Below are 15369 nucleotides of genomic sequence, written 5' to 3' on the forward strand. Positions count from 1 at the left end.
ATATATGAAAATCAATTAGAACTCCTTCACAATTATTATATTGAACCCATCCATTCTACACAAACGGCACAGGAAACTAACGAAATTAACACTACAAATCAATCCAATAAAAATAACAAAACAAAATGCTTGAATACAAATCACATCTATCAAAATATACAAAAAGAACAACCCAAAGAAAAAATTTGGACAATACCATTTCTTTTAGAAAGTCCAAGAAGCAAAGAATTTCAACCACCAGATCTTGAAATTGATTTTTTAATTGATTCAGGAGCAGAATCAAACATAATAAACATTCCCACATGGAATGAGATAAAATCACTACACCCAAAACTAACGCCCCTTGAAACATCCAGTAAACTAGCAACAGCACAAGGATCAACATTGGTAAAATATGGAAAAATTCAATTATTTCTTCTCCCCACAAGAACAATAGAGCAAAATAAAATTTTAAATAAACCATTTAAACAAATATTCCATATCACTGATATTAAACACAATATCATTGGAATACCATTTATCTCTAAATATATACCAACAATCAACATTTTGAATAGTAAAATACAAATCAAAGATAAATACACAAAAACAAAAGACACATCCCTAACATTTTTTCAAAGATTAAATAAACAACCACCATTCTTTTCAAAATTTTATCCGATATATAATCAACAAAGAAAACACCTGAAACCACTATCAGGAAACATATATAATTTTTCAATAAAACAAATTCACCAATATGATAAAAAGCAAAATAGACAACAACTCTATATGTCAGATTTTGAATTGAAACCTATCCATAAGTTTTTCAAAATCACAATCTCATCCATAAAATATTTGAAAAACTCGAATTCAGATATTATTTCTCTACATGTATACAACAATACACCCTATCAAGTAACATTACCTTTAGGACTTTTAGGCTATTGCGAAACCAACGCTACGATATCACCAGTACACGAAAAAGCATACCGCGTAAATAATATACTCCAATTATTAGATATTTGTCAATCCACAATTCTTAATGAAGAATTATCCATAAATAATATAATAAGTAATGAAAAAAGAATTACAGATTATTTCACAAAAACTCCATATTTCAAACCTACATTCAACATAAGTAACTACACAGAGACTCAACAGAAGTTTTTAACAATGTTTAACTTTCAACATTCACTAATAACACAAGACGAATTTGAAAAATTAGCCAAACAGCTAATAAAATATTCATCAGTCTATGCAACATCTAAATTTGATGTTGGCAAAATCAGTTCATCACTACATCTCCCATTAAAACCTGACGCAGTTTTCAAAAAACAAAGAGCAAGTAAAGTACCAATTCATTTACACGATAAAGTGAACAGATTACTCGATATTTTAGAACAATACAATATAATCTCACCGGTAAACAAAGAAGAACAACCAAAAGGTAACACATTTATCAACCCTGTTATCATCCTAGCAAAAGGAGAATCATTAAAAATAGTTCTAGACGCTAGATATCTTAATTCACTAATAGACGAATCAAAATGCAACTGGCCTATTGAACCAATACAAGTTATTTTAACAAAAATAAACGGAAAATACTTTACAACCGCAGATATGAATAGTGCCTATAATCAAATGCCACTAGATGAACAATCGCGACGCTTAACACAATTTGTTATTGGAAATCAGCAATATGAATTCAACCGCCTATTCTATGGAATATCCATAGGACCAGCAGCATTTTCAGCTTTTATGAGCAAAATTTTTAGACCACTAATACTAAAGAAAAACGCAATCACTTATTTAGACGATGTTTTTATGCAATCACAAACAAAACAAGAAATGTTCAATGTCTTAGAAAACTACCACAAAATACTTCAGAACGAAAATCTGAAGGCCGCCCCCGATAAATCACACTTCTTTTTAACACGAGTTAAATTCTTAGGACATAATATAGAAAGAAAAACAATCACTCCATTAAAATCACGCATTGATGCTACTCAAAAACTCCAACCACCAACAAACAAAAAGAAAATCCAAGAATTCCTTGGAATGTTGAATTTTTTAAGCAAATATGTTTATAAAATGCAATTATACCTAAGACCATTCTATAATATACTTAGACAACAAAATAATTTTGAATGGAACACAGAACATCAAACACGATTTGAAGAAATTAAAAAACTCCTAACTGAACAAATTTCAAATACAATTCCAGATCCAAATCAACCATTCTATGCAATGTGCGATGCTTCAAATTTTGGCATCGGCGCAGCATTATTACAATCACACAATGGCACAAACAAAATGAATCTTATATCAGCAAATTCTCGATTATTCACTCAAGCAGAGCTACGACTCTCAACTCAGATGAGAGAATGTACAGCTATAATATATACACTAACAGAATATGAATTTCTGATACTTGGATCAAAACATCCAACAGTTCTATTCACAGATCACAAACCAATCATTTTTCTCTTTACACAAAAATCTAATCCAAATCACCGAGTTTATAGATTTCAATTAATTCTAATGAAATTCCCAAACTTACATATAGTTTGGACAGCAGGAAAAAATCTTGCATTACCAGACACTTTAAGTCGAAATACACCACCTGAATTACTTACACGTAAAGCTACAGTTGAAATACCCAAAAATATAAAATTTTACCTTGCAGAAAACGAAACATCACCCCGACTAGAATGCAAATATGCAGTAAAAACTGACGTTGAACAATCACAGATAAACAATCTACAACACTTCCCACTTTATTTAGATTGCCAAAATAACCACTACGAAGTTGATCTACTTGGAACATCAACTTTCAAACCAATTCCATACTCACAATGGATAAAAAATAACACCCAACAAAAAAGAGTAAAACGACACTCGCATAAAAAAGACCTTTTTCCATTAATTGAAAAAGAAAATCTAACTGATAAAATAAATTTATCAGGACCACAAACAAACGATTCAAAATACACAATAAATCAAGTTTTTGACCTCCATGACCCACTTGACACAATTCCTTTATCTAAATTAGAAATTGAAAACATTTTTCTCCCCCCAACAGATAAAATTACAATTAATATCTTGAAACAATATCAAAATCTTGACCCAGTAATTAGACAACTAAAATCATGGCACAAATATAAAACTAAACCCGTCAAGGCAGATACAACTATTTTAGGAAATAAAACACTCCTCAGATATTTTCGAAAATTTAATAATACAACGATTAACGAAAACACAGACCTTCTAGAATACCAATTAAACGAATCTATAGTTCCCTGTCTCCCTCTAAGTATGATTCTTATAGCTTTTAATATTTGACATACACAAAACATTAAAGGACACTCTGGATCAGAGAAAACATATTCAAATTTCATACAAAACTTTTACTTTCCAAATGCACCAATTTGGATAAAAGTACTATGCAATGATTGTATAGTATGTCAGCTAAATAAACCTTATCCAAATCAAAAACAAATAGCACAAAAACAAGATTTTAAAGGACAAAGTTTGTACTTTAACCACCGTATTTCATTTGATACAAAAGGACCAATTTCACCCTCATCCGAAGGAAACTCCTACATTATGGTAATTGTTGACGCATTTACACATTATGTAGCACTTAACCCAGTACCACATTGTAACGCTTATTACGCTTACACAACACTTTATGAACACTGGATAGCCAAATTCGGACTACCAGAAATTTTAGTTACAGACAACGGTACAGAATTCATAAATAACGAAATCATCACACTATGTCATTTATATAACATCAAACACAAACCACGTACATCTCATGCACCTTGGACAAACGGCTTAGTCGAAGGTATGAACCGTTCACTACAAGAATATCTTAGATGTATCATCAATGGAAATGATACAAAATACACCGAATGGTCAGCAGATGTAAAACTATTTCCCTTAGCATATAATTCACAAATCACGACAACTCTAGGAATGTCACCATATGAAATGGTTTTTAATCAAAAGCCACGCAAACCAATTATGTTTACAGCAAACTCTCATAAAAATGCACAAAGTTATTGTCAACCGAATAAAGAATCAATTTGTTACAACTTACCTTTACATACACACGATGAAGATCATTTTCATCGCCCACAAATTCTCAAATTAGCCTCCGGTACACACACCGAATGGATTTTAAACAGAGATAAAAAACACAATGAAATTTACCAAAAAGTAACAAAAAAGTTGTTACAAAGACAAACCATTAATGAACAAATAAATTCACGCTTTACACCAGCCTCCGATTTAAAAATTGGAACATTTGTTTTAATACCCAATTTTAACACTCAAAAAGGAATTTCTCAAAAATTACAACCCCTTCGTAAAGGACCATACCAAATAATTGCCAAACCCACTGATGTCACATATAAAATCACCGACTCAGACAAAAAAGAAATTGTACAACACCGAAACAATCTATTACCTTATTACCCAAAAGAATACGCACTACGCGAACTAACTCAATTGTATTCTTTCACAGGTTTAAAAGTTATTCAAAATTACCCACATACGGAAAATAAAACAAAGGAACAACATGACATTCACCTCGAAAACCAAAATAAAAAATCAACTACAACAAAAAACAATACAAAAAAGCTAGATCAAAATATACCTCAAAAAGAAAGGAAAAATAGAAAATTGACAGAAAAAATAATACCCCAAGAACAAATCGACAAATCAGAACATAGAGAGTCATCACGACTTAGAAATCAACCACGTAAAAACTATAAAACATTCATTCCACAATCTAAAATATTAAAGAAAGTCGAATTTCAAAAACAGCTTTAATTTTATATTTCATAATCTTTGCACCTCTGAAATATTTTGAACTTTCATTTTTCAAAATAACATGCTGACAAACAAGCAACGATTCTAGTTCATAATTAGCCAATAGGATTCATCCAATCCGTCACCTTCTCTAACTCTAACACAGATCAACTAGACTCCAGGCATATCTATCTATAACTATAACTTTGCGACCTCCAGGTCAAAAATAAGCAAACCATTCCAACTTGACAACTAAAACAAATATCACCATAATATCATAACCCTCCCTTATCTAATAAACCAAAGATCAACAATATTTCCCCAACTCAGACCTCAAATACCCCCCAAACAAATATGTTAAATTAGCCTAAAGTAAAAGAACGACCATTTTAATTAGCCTAAAGTATAAAAAATCTCAAAAATACCCCAGATCATTTGACAAATGAAAATAAAGACAAAGAAGACCTCCCGATCACCATAAAATTCGCCCCCAACAATTTTTCACAAAACTCAACCCACTTGTCAAAAAACCAATAAATAATCCGACCACACTTGAAAATTGCCTCAAACAACAAAAAATATTCGATCGAGAAGCCATTTCTTAAATGCTTTTCTCTCGACCAGTTACCATAATTCTAAACATTCTCGCAAACATTTTCACAATATTTAAACCTTTCATCATATTTCTTTTTGATATCTTTGAATCTTTTGTAATAATCTTAATCATTTTTTGCAATATTTTTTAAATTTTCTATTCCATATTTGAACTATACCTCCAGCTTTCAAAAGCTATTGACTATATCCACAGGTACGATTCACAAAACTTATCTAAATGATACGAACCATTTTTAGTAGAACAGATATTTTTTTACTATTTGTAATTTTTATAACATTTCTATCATCCCTCATCTTGACAATATGCAAATGTATAAAGAAAGCAATCATCACATTCGCCCTAGCAACAATCCTTCTAATTCTTTTTCTAGAAGAATACTACAATAAGCATAAATTTTTTCACTAAAAGAATAGATCAAAAACCATCAAAAATTGCTAACCAACAATCACACAGTCAGTCTTCACCGACATCATCCCAGGAAAACCCAACACCACCTTCAACTACCCAAAACCCCCAAATATCTACACGAATTTCCTTTCAAGATAACCCATATACCTTTGAAGAACGACACGCCCGCTTATCTGAACCACTAGAACCAGTTCAACGACAAGCACCTCTAAGCGAACCAACATACAATTTATACCCAACACTACCACAAGAATTAAGTAGAATACGAAATCCTAGTCAAAACCAAAATACAGTCGAAATAAATAGACAAATTATACATCCTCGACGAAACAGAAATTTTCAAACTCCCCGAGTTCATTTTGATATACCTCAATCCCCATCACAAACTACTCCAGAAAACCCCATTGGCATATTACCAGAAACCCCTACGCTTCTTTCACAACGTAGCACCTCAAGCCTACCCTCAGATTACTTAGGTTCAACACCAACATCTGAACAAATCCGTGAAAACCCCTTTAACCCCACAAACCAAACATCACGACTACCATACTGGACAACACATTCATTCACACAAGGTGAACCAAATTTAATCAATGATCCAATAGATATTTCTACGGATACAACAACATCCTCATCGCTACCAGAAACATTATCACTACCATCAACACCATCAATAAGCCAGTTTTCACCACCGCCTTTTAACTTAAATTTCCCAAATAACCTCGACGCTAGATATCGAGAACAATCATCAACAAATATTCCTTTAAGACTAGACTGGAATACATTCACAGCACCTCCACCATTATTTGGACAACACCCAGAAAGTAACCGACTCCATAACTGGGCACTAAATAGACTACAATATAGACAAGACATTCACGAAGACATTCGTGCTCATGACATCCAAATACTCCAACAGAATAGTCTACAATTAAAATTTGAAATCACGGTTAAATTAAACAACATTACTCAACATCCCTATCCATTAAACCCACCAAATATAACAGCTCAATCCCTACCACCACCATTTATAACAACTGAAGTAATATACAAATACGACAGATATACCAAAAAGACAATTGGTTACATCACATTTTATAACCCATACTCAGGATTATCATACACATGTATATTCTAAAAATATTGATTTTTCTCCAACTCTTTTTTCTAGTAATCTCCAATGAAAACATAAACCCTTCCCCCCGCACAGGACCCCAAGATTTATTAGTAACACATTACGATTGTGAAGAAAACGAACAAAAAACACTACACAAATATGCAATAAATCAAGTATCACAAAGCGAAACAGAACCACAAGCTATAGAAACAACAAATGTAATAGCGACGCTTTATTCAAAAGCCCGAGCAACAACAGTTATAGGATATAAATTCACAGCAACATTTTCCGAAAAGAAAGTACATTGTTCACAAGTCTCAAATGGAAATAAAAACCGACTTGACCACGAATCATTCTACCAAAGTAATATCGAACGACTTCTACATCTCAATCCCGAAGATTGTAAAAACGAATTACTAAGACTCAATATCACAAGAAATAAAAACACAGATAGAAAATTAGTTTATTTCCAAGTTTTTGCAGATTCTGTACATCAAGCAGAACTTGAAAGATATCAAGGACATATAAAATTAGATGAAAAATATCCATACAACGGCGCACACGGAAGATTAACTTATGATATACACGATAAACACTGGATACCACACATTGGTATAAATGACCCATCAAACTGCAAAGCAGACACAAAAAATAAAGGATATCAAGAAATCATGTTTTTCGATTGGAAAATACAACTCGAAAAAATACAACTCACACGCGATTTATCAGACAACACAATGATCTATCAAGGAATTAGATTACCTTGTAAAAACGACCAAGGCTATTGTGACCCTACAACACGAACACAAGCAACAATTGTTTGGTTCCCCGAAGACACATGTACAACATTTCAAGTAGCAAAAATACACGCTCGTATGATAAAATTTCACGAAAAATATTTTATACAGTCCATTCCATACGAACAAGTAAACCCATCACGAAAACAAAGTTCTAATTTTAGAAACATAGACAATATAGAAAATAAATTGACACGTTTTCAAATATATCAAGAAACAGAACTTGCATGTAAATACAGAAATCCACTTCACAAAACACAATACTCCGAGATATTAGTTGAATACGAAAATGGATTCGACATGACCACTGGAAAAATAAAAATCGACCCATATGCCACAGGTCATCCTCCAAACGAAGGAACATCATATATACCAGTTAATTTTCAAAAAAGTAAAAATCAACCTGGTGGACATCTAAAGCCCCATGACACTAGAAGCACACGTTTACAAGAACGATCACTAATGAATAGTACATATTTCGGTAACATCCACTATGATATTCACCTAGATATGAAATTAGACTACACAACTAGCCGAATTTTTCAAGAAATGTCACTATCTGAATTAGAAACACTTCACCAACTATGCGAATTAGAAAGGACACAAATCCTACAATCACTTGCACTAGCAGTATTAAAAATACCCTACGCAGGATATTTACTATCAGGAAATAGATCAAATTTTTTAGACTACGAAGGAAACATTTTATGGTTTTATACCTGTACCAAAAAAGTATCACCACTATATGTTTTTGAAGATAAACGATGCTATAAAAGAATCCCTATCTTTTATAAGAATAAAGTACACTTCGTTGACACACTTTCAAGACGAACCTATTTCTGGGATACCGCAGTCCCATGTGGATCAGAAAATAGCCACAATGTAGTTCAACTGAACCCTGATGAAGATAAATATTACCTTCTTACCCCATATCCCACATTAATGCAATCATTCAAAAAATTTTCACCTGAAAGCATCAGAGCTATTGCTCGAAACCCAAATATTGACCTACAATCAATTGGAATATATTCAAAATCCGATATTCAACATCAAATTAGAACACAACAAGTCCAAGAATTATTAACACAAATGGACACTATACAAAGACAATCAATTGACCAAAACTTACGCAAACTTGCCGAAACTGCAGGATTTGCAGACATTTATACACAAGATTATAGCGGATATTTTAAAGACATTAAAGACTATATATATCTCAACGGTGAAAAATACCGACCACAAGATATTTCACCTATAAATATTTTTAGCTTTGTTACACTAAAAAATGAAATTCTCGATTTTCTAGGATGGCCCTACTACATCTTAGAAAAATTGACTATTTTATACGCAATGTTTAACTTTATAGGATTTCTTTTCTCACTCTTAAAAGGAATCTATAATACATGCGCTATACACACACAAGTAAATAGACAAGCAAGTGTAGCACGCATACTATTTGCAGGATTTTTTGGAATTTTTTCATCATCAATAAACAAAATTCTTTTAGACGCACAAATAAAAGAATACAACACAAAAATAGCAACAAGACAGAACACATATGACGAAGAACATAACAATGTAGACATAACGCCTACAGCACCACAGTTACCACCCCTACCACATAACCATCCACTATCACTAGTCCCACGAAATTTTCGAAATTTAGCAATAACACAAAATCCAACTTTTAGACCAACCATATCACAAAGTCCCATTCAACATATAATGACACACAATTCACATGAAAATACATATGAACAAATTATAGAACAACCACATACAACTGCTTTTCAGTCTCAAAATAATAATTTGTTTAGCCCACGATGAGCCGACAACTTGGATCCCTACACCGCTCAAATTCCCACCCAACCAACCTCAACACTCCAATTACAATAATTCCACTTTTTGCTTTCCCGCCACCCGATTTCCCAAACAATAATATAACGTCAGGCATGAATTCAGACACTAATTCACATAACTCAGTTTTATACTCCATCTCACAACTCAATAACCCAGATATTGAAACCCCTGATGAATTTGCCGACTCTGAACCATCTCCATCCAATAATTTTCAAACCAATCCCTCAGTTTTTTCGAAACCCCCTTTTCAACCAATCCCGCCAAATAACCCACTCCCATCCATTTCTACACCCTCCTATGCTTCACAAGTTACCCCAACCTACTCTTCACTTCAATCAGATCGATCATCCAATTCTCCAGACACCCCCCAAATCTCCCAAGAACTAGATAATTTTATCACCTTACAACAACAACCCTTCCACCTTGACACCTCAAATATAAATCAGATTTCATCAACCATAGAATCATCAAACCCACCTACCCCTACACCCTCTTCAGCTTATACCGCATCACTAGCACCATCATCCACATCCACCAAATCATCAAATAGCACTAATAGAGCTTATCGCACTTTCAAAAGAAAATTCCCGAACCATCCATTTCCAATAAAACCAGGAACAGCCCGTGAATATATTAATCATCCAAATCACACTAACACGAAAGATTTTTTAGCCATCACCTTACCCTCATTTCCACAATATACTTTAAATAAACCTAACGACACTAACGACACACGTAGTTTTGTAGATGAACAAGTTTTAATGCCTACACTTCATTGGACATCATATTATCATTTTACTAACCCCCTTTGCCTACCTTTATCTAATACTCACATCGATATAGAACGAAATCAAGATATGCTATATCGACTCACTACACCACTAACTCATAGACAATTTACTTATATAGGATATAAAAAGTCACTCAAAACATACACTGCACCCCGAGCTAACGAATACACGCTAGAATATTACGATCATAACATCATCCGAACTAACCAAGACCAATTTTTAGATGATGATCGCTTCGCTAACCTCCAAATTACAGAAAAATTTTTCATCAAAACACCATATGTTTTTACACTTAATATATTTGATCGCAAATTCGACCACATCATTTCTGAAGCACTAACCGACACACAAGCTTACGAAAGTTTTAAAGAAAGATTTCAATTATTTTCACTAACCTTTCATTTCCTTGCACCACATGAACGAGATTTGCACTGCTCACACGACATTATGTTACGCACTAAACAAACCCACACATATACATATTACCGCTTTATACAAAATCACTTTGACCTACACACTCCATCAAGACAACCACACCATCGTTTTCAATTTATTAACTCTAAATACACATCACCATTTTTTCTTAACTTCACATATTGCATCAAAGATACTAACCTTCACGGTATTCTTCGCAATTATGACCCCATAACCCAAATGTATATTTTTTGTCCCATCACAAAGACCCTTAACGCAGAAGAATCCAGACCCTTCCTTATCCCACATGAATTTATTCAACCTATAGAAATCCCAATATTAGAATTCATCCACAACACTAAATACAATCACAAATTATATAACCTCATTCAAAACACACCTTATGAGTTTGCAGTAGGCACTGAAGAACTAAAAACTATTAAAGCGCTTCAATTGCTTTATCCACTGCTTCAAACTAAAAACATCATTCGCATACTAGCAAAATTACTAACAAATTACGACATAATACACGACATCTTCCCCCACGGTTTTTTCCCCGACGACTAACAGGTAAGTATAAATTATACATATTCTTAACTAATAAATTAAAATAAAACACTAACCATTCTTTATCCATGTCTCACTTTGATTTTTAGTCTTCATCCCACGATCATCTGCAAAATACACAAAAGAAAAATGAAAAAAAAAAGGAAACTTCTTCAAATTGTTCAAAACTCTATTAATATTTTGCACAAGCTAATTTAAATAAAAATGCATACCAATGTAGTAAATTAATTTATAAATTGTTTCCCCACAAGCAGTAAATCTAATAATGATGATAATTTGTAACTTAATTTTCCCCAAAACTAGCAGTAAAATTGAAATTCTATGTAGTAAATTGATAAGACGAAAATGCAGTACTAACCTTTTGATATTTTCATTCACTCGCACAAGAATTCTATCCATACTCGCACAGCTCGCCCACGAAGAATTGTTTAATTAATGAATTTCAGTTTCAAGCTTTCACACTCAACAACTCTAACACACGATAACAAGTTTCAAACTTTCCTTTAACCCGGTTGGAAAGGAATTATATACTAAACAAAACTAACCAATGCAGCTTACTAAACACCACAACACATAGAATAACAGCATGACGAAGAAAAGGAAACCAACGGTACCCAAACCGGATTAACCCAGTTTAAAACTGGATAATTTATTCTTTTGAAGACTATTATAAAGTCTAAGAAAGAAATAATAAAACACAAAAAAGTCGAAAGACAAACCCATACCAAAAACAATTTGATTTTTGAAAAAAGGACACAACCAACGAAACATAAGAAAAACCACAATAAACCCAACATAAAACGTTATCACATAACAGGACCTCTCACAGAAACCGCACGAAATCATACTCCCACTCCTGGCCTAACCCACCACAGAGGACGTCCTGAGCATGCTCTATAGCCGGCCTAACCCACCGCGCTACATCCACGCTTTGTGACCACACTTCTATTTTTAATAAGAGGTACTCAAGGGTGAGTAACTCTTCAAAATAACCGAACTAAAACAAAAAGCTTTTGTGAAAACAACTAACCAAAATCATAATTAAAACACCAAACTAATAAAAATTTTATAAAATGTAAATTATACCTTGCAGTATATAGATCAGCATACAACACCAAAGACGAACATCCAAAGACAAAATGACCCCACTACACTCGAAAAAGAATGGCCAACCACAATCAATATGCCGCCCACAATCACAACTCAAAGGATTTAGAGTACGACTTGACTTCGCAGAAAAGGACTTCATTGAAATAGACCAATGACCACCTCGATGTTCAAGTATACGTACAGATCCGAGTAACCAGGCATCCCCTCCACGCACAATCTCCACGCCATTCCCAGACAAGGTCAACCCAAAAGAAGTTCTCTACATGGAACAGAAAAACCTGTCATAGCAAACCATTCTGAAATCAGATTTGAGTTTGTTGCGAAAACCCAGTCGTTGTCATGAGAAGACACAGCGATTGAACCTGGAACTTCTCTAACAAGAGAACCCAGAAGAATTATGATGTTCACCAAATACTAACGTCTATCATCCATCCTTTGAATTGCAGAAAGACTATTCTAAAAAACTCTGTAAAACCCGGATGGGTGGAACCTGATCTAAACTACATTTTATGATTGGATAAATTAGATATTTTACCACTGTAAAGTATTTAATATTAACCAATCATGATCCATCTAACTAACAACCCACTTATTTGTAAGTGCTGAAATTACTTGTAATTTCAGCACCAGAGAGATTTGAATTTAACTTAGAAATTAGTTGACTCTCCAAGACGACTTCAGCAGCCGCAATAAACCAGTATACCCTAGATCTATTGAGCCTAGCAGAGACTAGTTAAACAACCTGAGACTAGATAGTATAAGAGTAAGATTAGGATCGGTATTAGACTAAGAAGTTGCACGAATCTATCCGGCCAAAAATAAGATAGCGTGACGAGCAGACGGTGTACCCTATCCGAAATTACTCTATGAGTTAACCACCTCGGTTATAACTCACAAAATAGAACAGACAAGAAAGTGAGAAAGAGTCTCAGAGGATACCAATTGACTAGATTTTCAAAAAGCTCATTATTTATGCTACGATTGAAGGAAGTGAAATAAACGTGTCTCAATTTGTAATTTTGGCAAAAAAATGCAGTCTTTCAGAATCGTTGTTTTTTATAGCACTCTATCATTTTTTAAATTAATTGTCATTTTCTCCTTACAACGGCTCATTTGATCTTGTCAAACCCTGAATTAAATAGTTCACTAGCGAAAGAAAGTTTTCGATAAAAGCTTTGCTCAATTGGATAAATAAGCGCTCATCGTCCTTTTTCTAACCTCTTCGGGGAGTTTCAATTTTTTTTGTCAAAAATACAAGCTACACAAATCTCAAAATTTTCTCCAGTTACTCAGGTTTTCCCAGTCTTACACACTCTCCAGAACAAGCATCCTCGAATTATCTCAAGCTTATTTACACTCCTGCAAGTTGTCCGAGCTCCAGAAGATTCTCCAGTGCCGCAAGCTCCTCGAGTTCTCCAAGTTTTTCCAATAATACGGGTTTCTCGAGTAATACAAAGTCTTTTAGTCTCATTTATTCTCTGTCGTCATGAGAAAATGCCTACTACTCTTGCGCTCTTTTTTCTGGAAAAGTCACTACCCGAGTCGAGATTTTTCATTTTTCACCTAATTTGAAGCAAGATTTGAGCGGTTTGAGCGGTTTTTTTAGACAATTACGCTCAAAATCTTGCTTCAAAATGATTTTCAGCCTTTTTTTTGGTTTTAATCGGTTTTCTTTATAAGACCGCTCAAAAACCGCTTCAAAACCGCTCAAATCTTGCTTGAAAAACCGTTAAAAAATCACCGCAAGAAATCAGCGGTTTTTGAGCGGTTTTTTAAGCAAGATTTGAGCGGTTTGAACGGTTTTTCCAAAAACCGCCCAAACCGCGCAAACTGCTCAAACCGCTCAAATCTTGCAGGAAAACCGCTGAAACCGCTCATACCTTGAGCGGTTTTTGAGCGGGACCTCGACCCGGGTATTTTTTATGCAGCCTCTTTGACACCACCAAATTATAATTTCGTTATTTTTGAATCGTATTGGGAGCCTCCTGTAACACAAATCCTGGGGTTGCAAAATTAGCCTAGTTAAGTGCGTGACGACGATGAACAGAGAAAGGCAGGAACTTTGCAAAGAGAGCAAGATCAAATTAAAACAAGACTGCTCGCATCAGGGCAAAGCTCTGAATGTTCCCACCGCCTTTAAGGTCTAGAGAGCAGTATTGACATGAAAAAAATAAATTTAATAAAACATTAAGAAAATAAATATATATAAAAATCAAAGAATTTAATATAATAGTATAAAATATAAATTATAAAATAATTACAAATAATATAAAATAAATATTTCAGTGAACAAATACTGGAGAAGTTAGAAGATAATGTTGGCTCCGTGTGTTTGTTAATAGATCTTACAACAGTGTTCGACACATTTGATCACGAAATCAAACTAAAAAAATGTGAACTATATGGCCTACAGGGTAAAGTTGTTAATCTTTTGAGGTCATGCCTCAAAAACCAAGAACAGTACGTTAGCTATACTAATTCCTTATCAGACATTTAAACAACCAAATCTAGTATGGTGTACGACAAGGTTCAGTACTGGGTCATTTGTTTTTTTTTCTGTATATAAATGATTTGCCAAATGTCTGTAGGAACGATAAAGTTGTTCTGTTTGCTGGTGATTGCGCATTGTATACAACAACTAAAGCAGGAAATCAGCGATGAGCCAACCCTAAACTTGAATTAAACAGCTACCTTAAAATTTAGCAGAAAGAAATTCTCTAATAATAGATCCCATAAGTTAATTAATTAATGATAAACTAAATTTCAAAACACACATCAATAAAACTTTGAGAAAGACAGCCAAATCTTGATTGAAGATCTATCAACTCAGATTTTATTTTAACACATATTCACTGCTCAAGATATACAAAACGTATATTCAACCAACAT

Source organism: Symsagittifera roscoffensis, chromosome 5 (genome assembly GCF_963678635.1).
Source record: "Symsagittifera roscoffensis chromosome 5, txSymRosc1.1, whole genome shotgun sequence".
Classification (NCBI taxonomy): Eukaryota; Metazoa; Xenacoelomorpha; order Acoela; family Convolutidae; genus Symsagittifera; species Symsagittifera roscoffensis.